Here is a 15,167-nt window from a genome sequence, read left to right as displayed (position 1 = left end):
CATGCTGTCAGAGACGACTCCATAAAGCGAGCTGCTTCCCTCCAGCTGATCGAGCAGATGACGGGAGCGAACGCCAGGACGCTGTGAAGATTTGCAGAGCCGATGTCTGAACACAACAGCAGAGCAGAGAGTGGATGAGATCCGTCCATGTACCTGTCAGCCTGAAATGATGGCTGACTTCCTGTGGGCTGCAGAAACACTAATAGTCTCCAGCTGGACCTGAAGAGATCTTCACCCTGTGTGCGTGTGTGTGTGAGTGTTTGCCTCGAACAGCAGGAAACTTTACACCTACGTGAGGTCAGAGGATGACTTAAACACATGTGAATGTCTGTGTTCACCTGGTGTGGTACTTTCCCAGCAGAAGAAAGGATCAGAGTGTTCACAGGGTCGGACTCAAACCTGCAGGCCTCACGAGCACTGCTGGAAAAGTCTCTGCTCCTGTCAGGCAGACGATACGGTGAGGGTTTCAAAACACTCTATCTGGTTTTCTGGAGACTTGGCAGCTGCATTAAAAATACCCTGCCAACACTGTCTGCTAACATCATGCAGGATTTTATGTGTAAATAATGGACAGATGTACTTCATAACAACCAGACCAGAATACCAGAAAGATCGTGTTCACGTGGAAGGAACAAGATGCAGGAAATGTATGAACGAGTTCACAGTGCTTTGGATGAAAATGATCAGGAGTTACTCCTGAGCTGCATTTGTGCTCTGACTCAGACTTCAGACAAAGTTAATGGCTTTAACTCATGTGTGTAACTGTTGTATGTAGGTCTGTGAATAAACAGATGATAGCTTTAGTGTCTGATTCACACAGATGCATTTCTTTACTGACAGATACAAACCACAGAAACTATCTGGAGCCAGGGGACAGAGGCTTGTTTGTCTGTTAACTGATGAATCTGTATTTCATATCAAACTGAACAAGTCAGTCTGACTGTATATGATACATAAAAGGATATAATATATGATACAGAGAGACATCAAGTTGAAATGATGGGTTTGTAAGTCATTATTATGAGATTTAAAAGAAACAAAATTATGGGATAAAGAGTAAAAATTTGTATCAAATTTGAAATTATGTGATAAAGAATCAAAATTCTGAAACAAAAGTCAAATTTATTGGATAAAAAGTTAACATTTTGAGATTAATTGTTGAAATTATTAGATTAGAAATGTAATCATGAGATAATTAGTCAAAATTATGAGACAAAGAGTCAAAATTGGGATTCAAAATGTGAAATTATTCCATGAAGAGTCAAAATTATTAAATAAAAATCAACATTAGGAGATACAAAGTCAAATTCATGAGATAAAATGTCAAATTATGTGAGAAAATATCAAATTATGAGATGAAAAGAAAAATTATGAGATAAAAACATAGTCTGTTTAATAAATGGACATAGTGTCCGTGATGTCACCCATCTGTTCCTGAAGAGCTGTTTTGAGGCCAATCGTCGGCGGGAACCATATTGCTGCTGTCAAGCGAGTGTGAGGTAAAGAGGCGGGCTTTGAGCCTCCTAGCCAACAGCTACAGTGTTCCCGCCTGTCAATCAAGTCAGCTGTGCCTCTCATTGGAAAACTTGTAATCTCAATATGTTCGAAATTGCCACGTTAGAAAAAAATTCACCCTGTACAGTGCGTGCCGATCGAGAAATGAGCTATCCAGACTACACTTGTTTTTTGTACCAGACTGTTAACATGTTTATTTCTGCTGTAAAGATTGTCTCTTTGAATTGGTGTGTATGTGGTTTCTGGTACTTCCGGAGCCAGCCTCAAGTGGATCCTCCATGAACTGCAGTTTTTAGCAGTTCCTCATTAGACTCATATTTTTAGACCGGAGGTTGCCACTTGGATAGAAATGTAAAAAATATGAGATACATTTTTTAAAGGTGACATATCACGCTTTTTTCATCAATATATATTGGTCTAAGAGGTCCCCAAACCATGTCTTTAAAGTTTATGCTCAAAAAAACACTTTGAAATCAGATTTTGGTCTGCCTGAAAAGCCCTCTTCTTCAGCAGTCCTCAGAACATTCTGTTTTCTCTCTGACCACGCCCCCTCAGGAAGTGGATGTGCCTCTGCTCTCCAGCACGTTGATCTAATGTTTACATGTTGGCTGAACATACACGGCTGCTCAGAGATCGCGTTACTTCAACCCTCTGAATCTGATCCAGAATCTGATCCTGACGGAGAGGCGCCTGCAGCAGGACCTTTCTGAAGGATTGGTCACAGATTTAGTGTTTCTTGTTGTTTTATTTATCAGTATGTAGACGTGTGTCTTGGTACACAGCTACGAACATGTAGCTATGTGGCTATGCTAACTAGCGCTAGCACTTATCCATGATAAATAAAAATCATCCACTAGATCTTCAAATCTGCAGACGTGGGGAGTAAAACCGACCTCTACCAGAAAGGCAGCGGGACCTTTCTGAAGGATTGGTCACAGATTTAGTGTTTCTTGTTGTTTTATTTGTCAGTGTGTAGACGTGTGTCTTGGTACACAGCTACAGCTACGACATGTAGCTATGTAGCTATGCTAACTAGCGCTAGCACTTATCCATGATAAATAAAAATCATCCACTAGATCTTCAAATCTGCAGACGTGGGGAGTAAAACAGACCTTTGTGTTTATTAAGACAGCCTACAACTAGCATGCCTCCCTCCTAAGCTCCTTGTTAGCACACATTTGTGCAGGTAATGAAAAACGGAGGGAGGATTCAGTATTATTTTATACAGTCTATGGGCTGAACAAGCTCCGAGCTCTGACTCCGTGACAGACCGGATATTGTTGTTACGTAACAAAAACACGGAAGTCTGAAACGGCTCGTTTCACACACATTTACAGAAAGGTGGAGAAATCAGAACAGGGGCAGAATGGATGTTTTTCATTCTCGGGGGGTTTGTAGACATGTCAGGGAAACATATTTCAGGTAGAGAACCATTAAAAAGTCAATTTTGCATGATATGTCACCTTTAAATATTTGATTAAATGTAAAAGTTTTGAGAAAAAGGTAGAATTATGAGACAATAAATTCAATTATGTGATCAAAAGTCACAATGACAAAAAATTCAATTCTGAGGCAAAATTTCAAAATATGATTTTGTAGACATAATGAAGAGCTAAAAAGTTAAAATTATGAGATAAAAAGTTGAAATTATACAATCAATTGTTGAAATTATTAGATTAAAAAGGTAATTATGAGCCAAGAGCCTGAAATTAATAGAGCACAATTAAACATGAAAAAAAGTTGAAATTATGAGACAAAAATGCTAAATGATTGCATAAAAAGTAAAAAAAATTGAGATAAAAAGTCAAATTATGTGATTAAAAGTGCAAATGATGTCAAAAAGTTGAAATTCTGAGGCAAACATGTAAAATGATCGGATAGAAAGTAAAAAAAAAATTACAACATAAAAAGTCGAATTATGAGACAAGTTAAATTATGTGATTAAATGTAAAAAATGATGAGCAAAAAAGTTTAAATTATGAAATAAAAAGTTAGAACTATGACATAAAAGTAATAATAATGAGATTAAAAGATGAATTATCAGATAGATAGTCAATCTGTCAAGTTTTGCAGTTCTAGGACCCAAAAACAGACAGATCACAACTCAATATACTTATTGTTTAAAGTGAGGTTGGGTATGGAGTTTAAGCCTGGGGAGGGAACAGATGATCTGACAGCTGGACAGGTTGAGGTAAGCAGTTGAAAATCCTTGGTGAGTGGTGATCCTGAAGACAAAAGGGAGACTGAGAATTACTTTAGATAATGAATGAATGAAACAAACAGCAAAAGTCTTAGGCAGGTAGTTTGGCTGTTGAGCAGTGCCGCATGAAGAAACTGAACACTCTGGAGAAGACTGTTTGTGGAGCCGAGGTATATACAGTCCCCTCCAAAAGTATTGGAACAGTGAGACCAATTCCCTTATTTTTGCTGTAGACTGGAAACATTTGGGTTTGACACCAAAAGATGAACACGAGACAAGAGATCAACATTTCAGCTTTTATTTCCAGGTTTTTCCATCTGGATCTGATACACAACTTAGAAGATAGCATTATTTGTAAAGGAACATCACATTTTTAGGTGAGCAAAACTATTGGAACAGATACACTTAAAATGCATTAAAGTGAATAAGACTTAATATTTTGTTGCAAATCCTTTGCTTGCAATAACTGCATCAAGCCTGTGACCCATTGACATCACCAAACTTTTGCATTCTTCTTTTGTGATGCTTTTCCAGGCTTTCACCGCAGCCTCTTTCAGTTGTTGTTTGTTTTGGGGGGTTACTCCCTTCAGTCTCCTCTTTAGCAGGTAAAATGCATGCTCTACAGGGTTTAAGTCTGGAGATTGACTTGGCCAGTCTAAAAGCTTCCACTTTTTGCCCCTGATGAACTCCTTTGTTGCTTTTGCAGTGTGTTTGGGGTCATTATCTTGCTGCATGATGAATGATCTCCCAATCAGTTTGGTTGCATATTTCTTTAAATTGGCAGACAAAATGTTTCTGTAGACTGCCGAGTTCATTTTGTCTGCTGCCATAAAATATGAAGTCTTATTCACTTTAAATTATTTTAAGTGTATCTGTTCCAATAGTTTTGCTCACCTAAAAATGTGGTGTTCCTTTACAAATAATGCTATCTTCTAAGTTGTTTATCAGATCCAGATGTAAATACCTGGAAATAAAAGCTTAAATGTTGATCTCTTGTCTCATGTTCATCTTTTGGTGTCAAACCCAAATGTTTCCAGTCTACAGCAAAAATAAGGGAATTGGCCTCACTGTTCCAATACTTTTGGAGGGGACTGTACAGTCATGGCCAAAAGTTTTGAGAATGACACAACTATTAATTTTCACAAAGTCTGCTGTTTCAGTTTTTAGAATGGCAATTTGCATATACTCCAGAATGTTATGAGGAGTGATCAGCTCAACTGTAATTAATTGCAAAGTCCCTCTTTGCCTTGAAAATGAACTTTATCACCAAAAACACATTTCCACTGCATTTCAGCCCTGCCACAAAAGGACCAGCTAACATAATTTCAATGACCCACAGGTGTCACACACATTAACACAGGTGTGGGTGTTGATGAGGACAAGGCTGGCGATCAATCTGTCATGATTGACTGACTGGACACTTTAAAAGGAAGATGGTGCATGACACCATTGTTCCTCATCTGTTAGCCATGGTTACCTGCAAGGAAACACGTGCAGCCATCATTGCATTGCACAAAAAGGGCCTAACAGGGAAGTTTATAGCAGAGAGTAAGATTGCACCTCAGTCAACCGTCTATCCAATTATCAAGAACTTCAAGGAGAGAGGTTCAATTGTTGCCAAACAGGCTCCAGGGCGCCCAAGAAAGTCCAGCAAGCGCCAGGACCGTCTCCTGAAGGTGTTACAGCTGCGGGATCGGGCCACCACCAGTGCAGAGCTTGCTCAGGAATGGCAGCAGGCAGGTGTGAGTGCATCTGCACGCACAGTGAGGTGAAGACTTTTGGAGGAAGGCCTGGTGTCAAGGAGGGCAGCAAAGAAGCCACTTCTCTCCAGTAAAAACATCAGGGACACACTGATATTCTGCAGAAGGTACAGGGACTGGACTGCTGAGGACTGGGGTAAAGTCATTTTCTCTGATCAATCCCCTTTCCGATTGTTTGGGGCATCTGGAGGAAGGCTTGTTCTTTTGTTGCTTTTCGGTCAAGGGAGTGGGCTCTCTCACAATCTTGCCTAAAAACACAGCCATGAATAAAGAATGGTACCAGAACGTCCTCCGAGAGCAACTTCTCCCAACCATCCAAGGGCAGTTTGGTGATGAAGAATGCCTTTTCCAGCATGATGGAGCACCTTGCCATAAAGCAAAAGTCATAACAAAGTGGCTCGGGGAACAAAACATTAAGATTTTGGGCCCTTGGCCAGGAAACTCCCCAGATCTTAATCCCATTGAGAACTTGTGGTCAATCCTCAAGAGGCGGGTGGACAATCAAAAACCCACAAATTCTGACAAACTCCAAGCATTGATTATGCAAGAATGGACTGCCATCAGTCAGGATTTGGTCCAGAAGTTGATTGACAGCATGCCAGGGAGAATTGCAGAGGTCTTGAAAAAGAAGGGTCAACACTGCAAATATTGACTTATTGCATGAATTCTGTGTAATTCTCAATAAAAGCTTTTGATACATATGAAATGCTTCTAATTGTATTTCATTATACCATAGAAACATCTGACAAAAACACCTAAAAACCCTGAAGCAGCAGACTTTGTGAAAATGTAATATTTGTGTCATTCTCAAAACTTTTGGCCATGACTGTATACTGCAGGAGTGATTAGTGGATGGATCTCAGGTATCCAGCTCACCATACACTATCCCTGACTCAGCGCTCGTATGTGAGGGTAACTTCCAGAGCTGTTTAAATATGACAGATATGAGAGCTTCACAGTTACGTCTGGGATGAGAGGAAGACAAAACATGGAGCGAACACGCTGAGGATGTGATTTTTATTCCTGAAACGTGTCCTACATCTGGCTCAGAACAAGCTTTAGCTCATCTAACAAACTCTACCAGATAAAAATATTATCAACCCACCTCGCCACCTTTCCCTGAAACATTTATCCCCCAGTTATTGAACATTCTTTCATCTCGAGCAAGAACTTTTCTTGTAATCCAGTCATGTATATTTCATAGCTCACACATCCACTCATCCCCGGCGTATCTGAAATCACTCGCTTTGATCTGTTGGGGAAATGCTGCAGTGTCTCTCTGGGGGAAGAGACGAGCTCTCAACAAGTCTCTGACATTCATCCAAGAGTTTCCTCTGAGGACAAACAACCAATACATCAAAAAGCATTTGGAAATAACTCTTGCATTTGTTATAAAGTGATCACAAATATCAAGGGTTCACACACGTTTTTATTCACTTTGCTAGTCTGAGTTTCTTCTCTCACCCTAAAAGAGAAGCAGAAATGTTTAACCCAGGTCTGATCAACACAAACAGAGGCAGCATGTTGAAGTCATTACTAAACCTGCATGCTTTGGGCTCTCTCTCTCAGCCTCGTGCAGGTAGGAGCTGAACTCAAACCTCAGCGCATACTTGAGATATCTGGCTGCAGGAATGTGTATGTGCTGAGCTGCTTTCCAACCTGAGGTGTGTTTTCAGGGTCTCCAGGCTGCATGGAGGTCCCTGCTCCACATTAAAGCCACATGTCTCTGTTTTTCTTTCCAACAGGCATGTCATACCTGCAGCTCTCGCTCACATGCACGCCGCTGTTGTAAGGTAAAGGCCTCATGATTCCACCCTGCTGACCGTCACGATGGAGCTCCATGTGAAAGATTAATTGGTTCACAGTGGTTTGAGCAGCATTTATAGCCACATGAAACCTTTTCAAACCTGCGTGATGACTCAGAGAAGAAGTGAGGTAACCAGGAATGGAAAAAATGACAGAGTGCACCGGTTGCGTTGCGTGTACTTATTGAGAAACATACCATGAAAAACCTGGGGAGAAAAATGTTAACTCATAAATCACCAAAAAAGGAGTTTTTTTGTACAGGTTTCTAATTCTGTAACAAGTGAAAACAAAATTGTTTTACCTTCTAAAACTCTTAAATACATAATCTACACAACCCATCAAATAAACACAAAACTTAAAATGTGCATTACCTGATTTGTTGTCCACCCGGGGGCAGCAGTGACATATCACAGCTGCTTAAAAGTGAATTTAGCAAACTTAAGAAAACGCCATGTGAAATGTTAATAGATGGTTTTCAAATAATTTAAATCCTACATTTAATGCAGTGACTTCCACTACAGAGTCATGTCTGTTTTGAATGCAGTGACTTCCACTACAGAGTCATGTCTGTTTTGAATGCAGTGACTTCCACTAGAGTCATGTCTGTTTTTAATGCAGTGACTTCCACTACAGAGTCATGTCTGTTTTAAATGCAGTGACTTCCACTACAGAGTCATGTCTGTGTTCAATGCAGTGACTTCCACTACAGAGTCATATCTGTTTTTAATGCAGTGACTTCCACTACAGAGTCATGTCTGTTTTTAATGCAGTGACTTCCACTACAGAGTCATGTCTGTGTTTAATCCAGTGACTTCCACTACAGAGTCATGTCTGTGTTTAATCCAGTGACTTCCACTACAGAGTCATGTCTGTTTTTAATGCAGTGACTTCCACTACAGGGTCATGTCTGTGTTTATTGCAGTGACTTCCACTACAGAGTCATCTCTGTTTTTAATGCAGTGACTTCCACCACAGAGTCATGTCTGTTTTTAATGCAGTGACTTCCACTACAGAGTCATGTCTGTTTTTAATGCAGTGACTTCCACTACAGGGTCATGTCTGTGTTTATTGCAGTGACTTCCACTACAGAGTCATGTCTGTTTTTAATGCAGTGACTTCCACTACAGAGTCATGTCTGTTTTTAATGCAGTGACTTCCATTACTGGGTCATGTCTGTTTTTAATGCAGTGACTTCCACTACAGAGTCATGTCTGTTTTTAATGCAGTGACTTCCACTACAGAGTCATGTCTGTTTTTAATGCAGTGACTTCCACTACAGAGTCATGTCTGTTTTTAATGCAGTGACTTCCACTTCAGAGTCATGTCTGTTTTTAATGCAGTGACTTCCACTACAGTCATGTCTGTTTTTAATGCAGTGACTTCCACTAGAGTCATGTCTGTTTTTAATGCAGTGACTTCCACTTCAGAGTCATGTCTGTTTTTAATGCAGTGACTTCCACTACAGTCATGTCTGTTTTTAATGCAGTGACTTCCACTACAGTCATGTCTGTTTTTAATGCAGTGACTTCCACCACAGAGTCATGTCTGTTTTTAATGCAGTGACTTCCACTACAGAGTCATGTCTGTTTTTAATGCAGTGACTTCCACTACAGAGTCATGTCTGTTTTTAATGCAGTGACTTCCACTACAGAGTCATGTCTGTTTTTAATGCAGTGACTTCCACTACAGAGTCATGTCTGTTTTTAATGCAGTGACTTCCACTACAGTCATGTCTGTTTTTAATGCAGTGACTTCCACTACTGTCATGTCTGTTTTTAATGCAGTCACTTCCACTACAGAGTCATGTCTGTTTTTAATGCAGTGACTTCCACTACAGGGTCATGTCTGTTTTTAATGCAGTGACTTCCACTATAGAGTCATGTCTGTTTTTAATGCTGTGACTTCCACTACAGAGTCATGTCTGTGTTTATTGCAGTGACTTCCACTACAGGGTCATGTCTGTTTTTAATGCAGTGACTTCCACTACAGAGTCATGTCTGTTTTTAATACAGTGACTTCCACTACAGAGTCATGTCTGTTTTTAATGCAGTGACTTCCACTACAGTCATGTCTGTTTTTAATGCAGTGACTTCCACTACAGAGTCATGTCTGTTTTTAATGCAGTGACTTCCACTACAGAGTCATGTCTGTTTTTAATGCAGTGACTTCCACTACAGGGTCATGTCTGTTTTTAATGCAGTGACTTCCACTACAGAGTCATGTCTGTTTTTAATACAGTGACTTCCACTACAGAGTCATGTCTGTTTTTAATGCAGTGACTTCCACTACAGAGTCATGTCTGTTTTTAATGCAGTGACTTCCACTACAGAGTCATGTCTGTTTTAATGCAGTGACTTCCACTACAGAGTCATGTCTGTTTTTAATGCAGTGACTTCCACTTCAGAGTCATGTCTGTTTTTAATGCAGTGACTTCCACTACAGTCATGTCTGTTTTTAATGCAGTGACTTCCACTACAGAGTCATGTCTGTTTTTAATGCAGTGACTTCCACTACAGAGTCATGTCTGTTTTCAATGCAGTGACTTCCACTACAGAGTCATGTCTGTTTTCAATGCAGTGACTTCCACTACAGTCATGTCTGTTTTTAATGCAGTGACTTCCACTACAGAGTCATGTCTGTTTTTAATGCAGTGACTTCCACCACAGAGTCATGTCTGTTTTTAATGCAGTGACTTCCACTACAGAGTCATGTCTGTTTTTAATGCAGTGACTTCCACTACAGAGTCATGTCTGTTTTTAATGCAGTGACTTCCACTACAGAGTCATGTCTGTTTTTAATGCAGTGACTTCCACTACAGAGTCATGTCTGTTTTTAATGCAGTGACTTCCACTACAGTCATGTCTGTTTTTAATGCAGTGACTTCCACTACTGTCATGTCTGTTTTTAATGCAGTCACTTCCACTACAGAGTCATGTCTGTTTTTAATTCAGTGACTTCCACTACAGGGTCATGTCTGTTTTTAATGCAGTGACTTCCACTATAGAGTCATGTCTGTTTTTAATGCAGTGACTTCCACTACAGAGTCATGTCTGTGTTTATTGCAGTGACTTCCACTACAGGGTCATGTCTGTTTTTAATGCAGTGACTTCCTCTACAGAGTCATGTCTGTTTTTAATACAGTGACTTCCACTACAGAGTCATGTCTGTTTTTAATGCAGTGACTTCCACTACAGAGTCATGTCTGTTTTTAATGCAGTGACTTCCACTACAGAGTCATGTCTGTTTTTAATGCAGTGACTTCCACTACAGGGTCATGTCTGTTTTTAATGCAGTGACTTCCACTACAGAGTCATGTCTGTTTTTAATACAGTGACTTCCACTACAGAGTCATGTCTGTTTTTAATGCAGTGACTTCCACTACAGAGTCATGTCTGTTTTTAATGCAGTGACTTCCACTACAGAGTCATGTCTGTTTTTAATGCAGTGACTTCCACTACAGAGTCATATCTGTTTTTAATGCAGTGACTTCCACTCAAGTGTCATGTCTGTTTTTAATGCAGTGACTTCCACTACAGAGTCATGTCTGTTTTTAATGCAGTGACTTCCACTACAGAGTCATGTCTGTTTTTAATGCAGTGACTTCCACTACAGAGTCATGTCTGTTTTTAATGCAGTGACTTCCACTTCAGAGTCATGTCTGTTTTTAATGCAGTGACTTCCACTACAGTCATGTCTGTTTTTAATGCAGTGACTTCCACTACAGAGTCATGTCTGTTTTTAATGCAGTGACTTCCACTACAGAGTCATGTCTGTTTTTAATGCAGTGACTTCCACCACAGAGTCATGTCTGTTTTTAATGCAGTGACTTCCACTACAGAGTCATGTCTGTTTTCAATGCAGTGACTTCCACTACAGAGTCATGTCTGTTTTCAATGCAGTGACTTCCACTACAGTCATGTCTGTTTTTAATGCAGTGACTTCCACTACAGAGTCATGTCTGTTTTTAATGCAGTGACTTCCACTACAGAGTCATGTCTGTTTTTAATGCAGTGACTTCCACCACAGAGTCATGTCTGTATTTAATGCAGTGACTTCCACTACAGAGTCATGTCTGTTTTCAATGCAGTGACTTCCACTACAGAGTCATGTCTGTTTTCAATGCAGTGACTTCCACTACAGTCATGTCTGTTTTTAATGCAGTGACTTCCACCACAGAGTCATGTCTGTTTTTAATGCAGTGACTTCCACTACAGAGTCATGTCTGTTTTTAATGCAGTGACTTCCACTACAGAGTCATGTCTGTTTTTAATGCAGTGACTTCCACTACAGAGTCATGTCTGTTTTTAATGCAGTGACTTCCACTACAGAGTCATGTCTGTTTTTAATGCAGTGACTTCCACTACAGTCATGTCTGTTTTTAATGCAGTGACTTCCACTACTGTCATGTCTGTTTTTAATGCAGTCACTTCCACTACAGAGTCATGTCTGTTTTTAATTCAGTGACTTCCACTACAGGGTCATGTCTGTTTTTAATGCAGTGACTTCCACTATAGAGTCATGTCTGTTTTTAATGCAGTGACTTCCACTACAGAGTCATGTCTGTGTTTATTGCAGTGACTTCCACTACAGGGTCATGTCTGTTTTTAATGCAGTGACTTCCTCTACAGAGTCATGTCTGTTTTTAATACAGTGACTTCCACTACAGAGTCATGTCTGTTTTTAATGCAGTGACTTCCACTACAGAGTCATGTCTGTTTTTAATGCAGTGACTTCCACTACAGAGTCATGTCTGTTTTTAATGCAGTGACTTCCACTACAGGGTCATGTCTGTTTTTAATGCAGTGACTTCCACTACAGAGTCATGTCTGTTTTTAATACAGTGACTTCCACTACAGAGTCATGTCTGTTTTTAATGCAGTGACTTCCACTACAGAGTCATGTCTGTTTTTAATGCAGTGACTTCCACTACAGAGTCATGTCTGTTTTTAATGCAGTGACTTCCACTACAGAGTCATGTCTGTTTTTAATGCAGTGACTTCCACTCAAGTGTCATGTCTGTTTTTAATGCAATACCCTAACCCATCATAACATTAAGGATATGGGTTTTATCATTGTCAGCAAATGCCGCTAGATAATCCGTCCACCTCACAGGTGTGGCATATCAAGATGCTGATTATACAGCATGATTATTGTACAGGTGTGCCTTAGGCTGGACACAATAAAAGGACAGTCTAAAATGTGCAGTTGTACTGTATTCGAGGGGGTCTGGGGGGGTCAGAAAACCAGTTATATTGTGACCAGCCTAAGGCACACCTGTACAATAATCATGCTGTCTAATCAGCATCTTGATATGCCACACCTGTGAGGTGGATGGATTATCTCCACAAAAAAGGAGAAGTGCTCACTAACACAGATTTAGACACATTTGTGAACAATATCTGAGAGGAATATTCCTTCTGTGTACATAGAAAATGTTTTAGATCTTTGAGTTCAGCTCATGAAAAATGGGAGCAAAAAAAGTGCTGCATTTATATTTTTGTTCATTGTATAACTGATATGATATGATCTCTTACATACACACACACACACACACACACACACACACACACACACACACACACACATATACACAAGCATGCACACACCCTGAGAGTAGAACAGGAAGGGGTTGGGTTTCATGTTTCCTGCGCTCTATTCCCCAGGCTGTTGGCTCATGTCTTGATGTGAAACGTTCCCAGTTTCCTGCTGCTCCCAGGTGTGTGTGTGTGTGTGTGTGTGTGTGTGTGTGTGTGTGTGTGTGTGTGTGTGTGTGTGTGTATGTGCTTTTTGCTTTACTAGGAAATCAGAAATCTCCTTCTTTCACCTCCTTTTCAGAAGCTGGTTTGTTCAGAATTTTTCTCTCACACATAAACACTCCATCCTCTTTCTTATCTTAAACCCTGATCCATCTTGACCTTTTTTACTTCAGTCTAAAATTTGTTCATTTGAAAAACCAGCCATGGCAAACGTTTTTAAGAAATACTGTATAAGATCATTGTTTCCCTTGTAAAGAAAATGGAGTAATAGGGATTCCTTGGCTTTTGTAGCCAGCCTCATGTGGACACTCAAGGAACTGCAGTTTTTTTGTGATTCCACATTCCCCATCAGAGATTTGCATGTTCCGTTAACTTTAAGATTAAGTGTCGTCACACTCACAAGTAGGTCATATGTTGTGTCTAAGCTGTAGAGCAGCCATCCGCCACTAGATGGGGCTGTAGCCTCAGTGAATGGCTGCTGCCTTAATGCTGAAACGCTCTACTACCTGGATGTAAACAAGCACAGGTGACAGATATCATCTCGTAGTGCTGCGTGTGGTCAGTATGTTGATCAGAAAATGTAGATGGAGTTAAACTGTAATATAACCACTTGACTAGTAGAAGCACGTGGATGTTACCCTGCGAGGAGGAGTGAAGGCTGGCGGTACTAGGCTCTGCTAATGTTAGCCACACTTTGCAAACCAATTAGATTCTGTTTACCTGCAGAATCTGGGCTCCTGTCTTCAGTTGTGTTGAACAATTTGTGCCCAATGTTGACAGTTTTCTGACCTTTAGACGAGTCGGATAGTCAGGATTTGAATTTCTGCCTCAACAACTTGGAAATTAGTCGCTACTGTTTTCGGACTACCCGAGAAGAGGTATGAACTAATATAATACCCAGCCCTACCCAGTACTGGAAATGACTGGGTCAGCTCACCTGCATCCGGTCTGCCAGAGTACACTGGACGGCAAGGCGGTGACTGGCGACCCCAAGCTTCTTCAGTGAGTTCAAGTTTTCTTCTTGTTTGGTTGGTTGGTTAAGTTTTAAAAGCTATATGGTTCTCAAAAGTTCCTGGGTCTCTCTAAGGTTGAGTCTTCCGTGGTTATTCTGGTCGGCGTCCTCATCCCATCCCAGCTGCAGCTGATCACATCAATCATGTGACGCCATTTAAAGTTGATCAAGCACCTTCTTGGGGCACACCTCAGGAAAAGGTTGCGTTTTAAAGTGTCAGACAAACCAGCGACAAGACTGAACCCAATCCCCATTTCCCATGTGAGAACCAGTGAAAGTAAGCAGAAAAGAAAAGAAAGGAAAGAAGAGGAGGGCTCAGGTACCCATCACTACTAACACTATGGAACATCCCTGTATAACGGATGTGATTGGGGCATCGCAGAAGCTGACACAGGGACTGGTTTCCAGCATTTATTAGCTTTCCAGAAGACAATAAAAACAGACACAAATTGCCTTCTGGTCTCGGCTTTCTGCACCTCTGCTCCCTCAGCATAGCAAAACAGCACTGTGTGGAGCTACTGTGCTACTAAAATATATACAATTACATTTAAATGACATTAACTAGTATACATTTGAATTGTAACATTTGTCATCAACTATGAAAAACTGTACATTGACTGGTCCAACAGTGACACTTAGTGGCTAAAGTCAAAATTTGCACGCGGCAAATTCTCTGAACACAAACAACAAAGAACCCAACATTTTCCAGGGAGACAAGCTACCTGCAGAAGACAATAAAAACAACACAAAATGCCTTCTGGTCTCCGCTTTCTACACCTCTGCTCCTGAACATACAAAACAAAAGATACTTTTTCCGTAGCATCTATATCACGTGACATGGAACACTAGCTGCGGTACAAGTTTGCGCCTAAAACTGTTATGATTATTGATGAAGTGTTTTATTTGGAGTGAACTCCGTGGTAATGGCGCCGTGGGTAACGAGTGGAGCTGTCCCTCTTTCCAGCGTCCTCCCACAGAGGGTAACTGGAGCTCAGGCAAAGGCAGGCAGGTTCAGCAGCAGACAGGGAAGCCATCAGCACGAGAGCGGGAAGCATGCACGGCAAACTCTGAATCAAGATGAAAACACACAAGGACGTCAGCTTGACACACACAAAGAC

Source organism: Notolabrus celidotus, chromosome 15, assembly GCF_009762535.1.
Source record: "Notolabrus celidotus isolate fNotCel1 chromosome 15, fNotCel1.pri, whole genome shotgun sequence".
Taxonomy (NCBI): domain Eukaryota; kingdom Metazoa; phylum Chordata; class Actinopteri; order Labriformes; family Labridae; genus Notolabrus; species Notolabrus celidotus.
The sequence above is the reverse complement of the archived record's forward strand: the minus strand, read 5'-3'. Positions refer to the sequence as shown.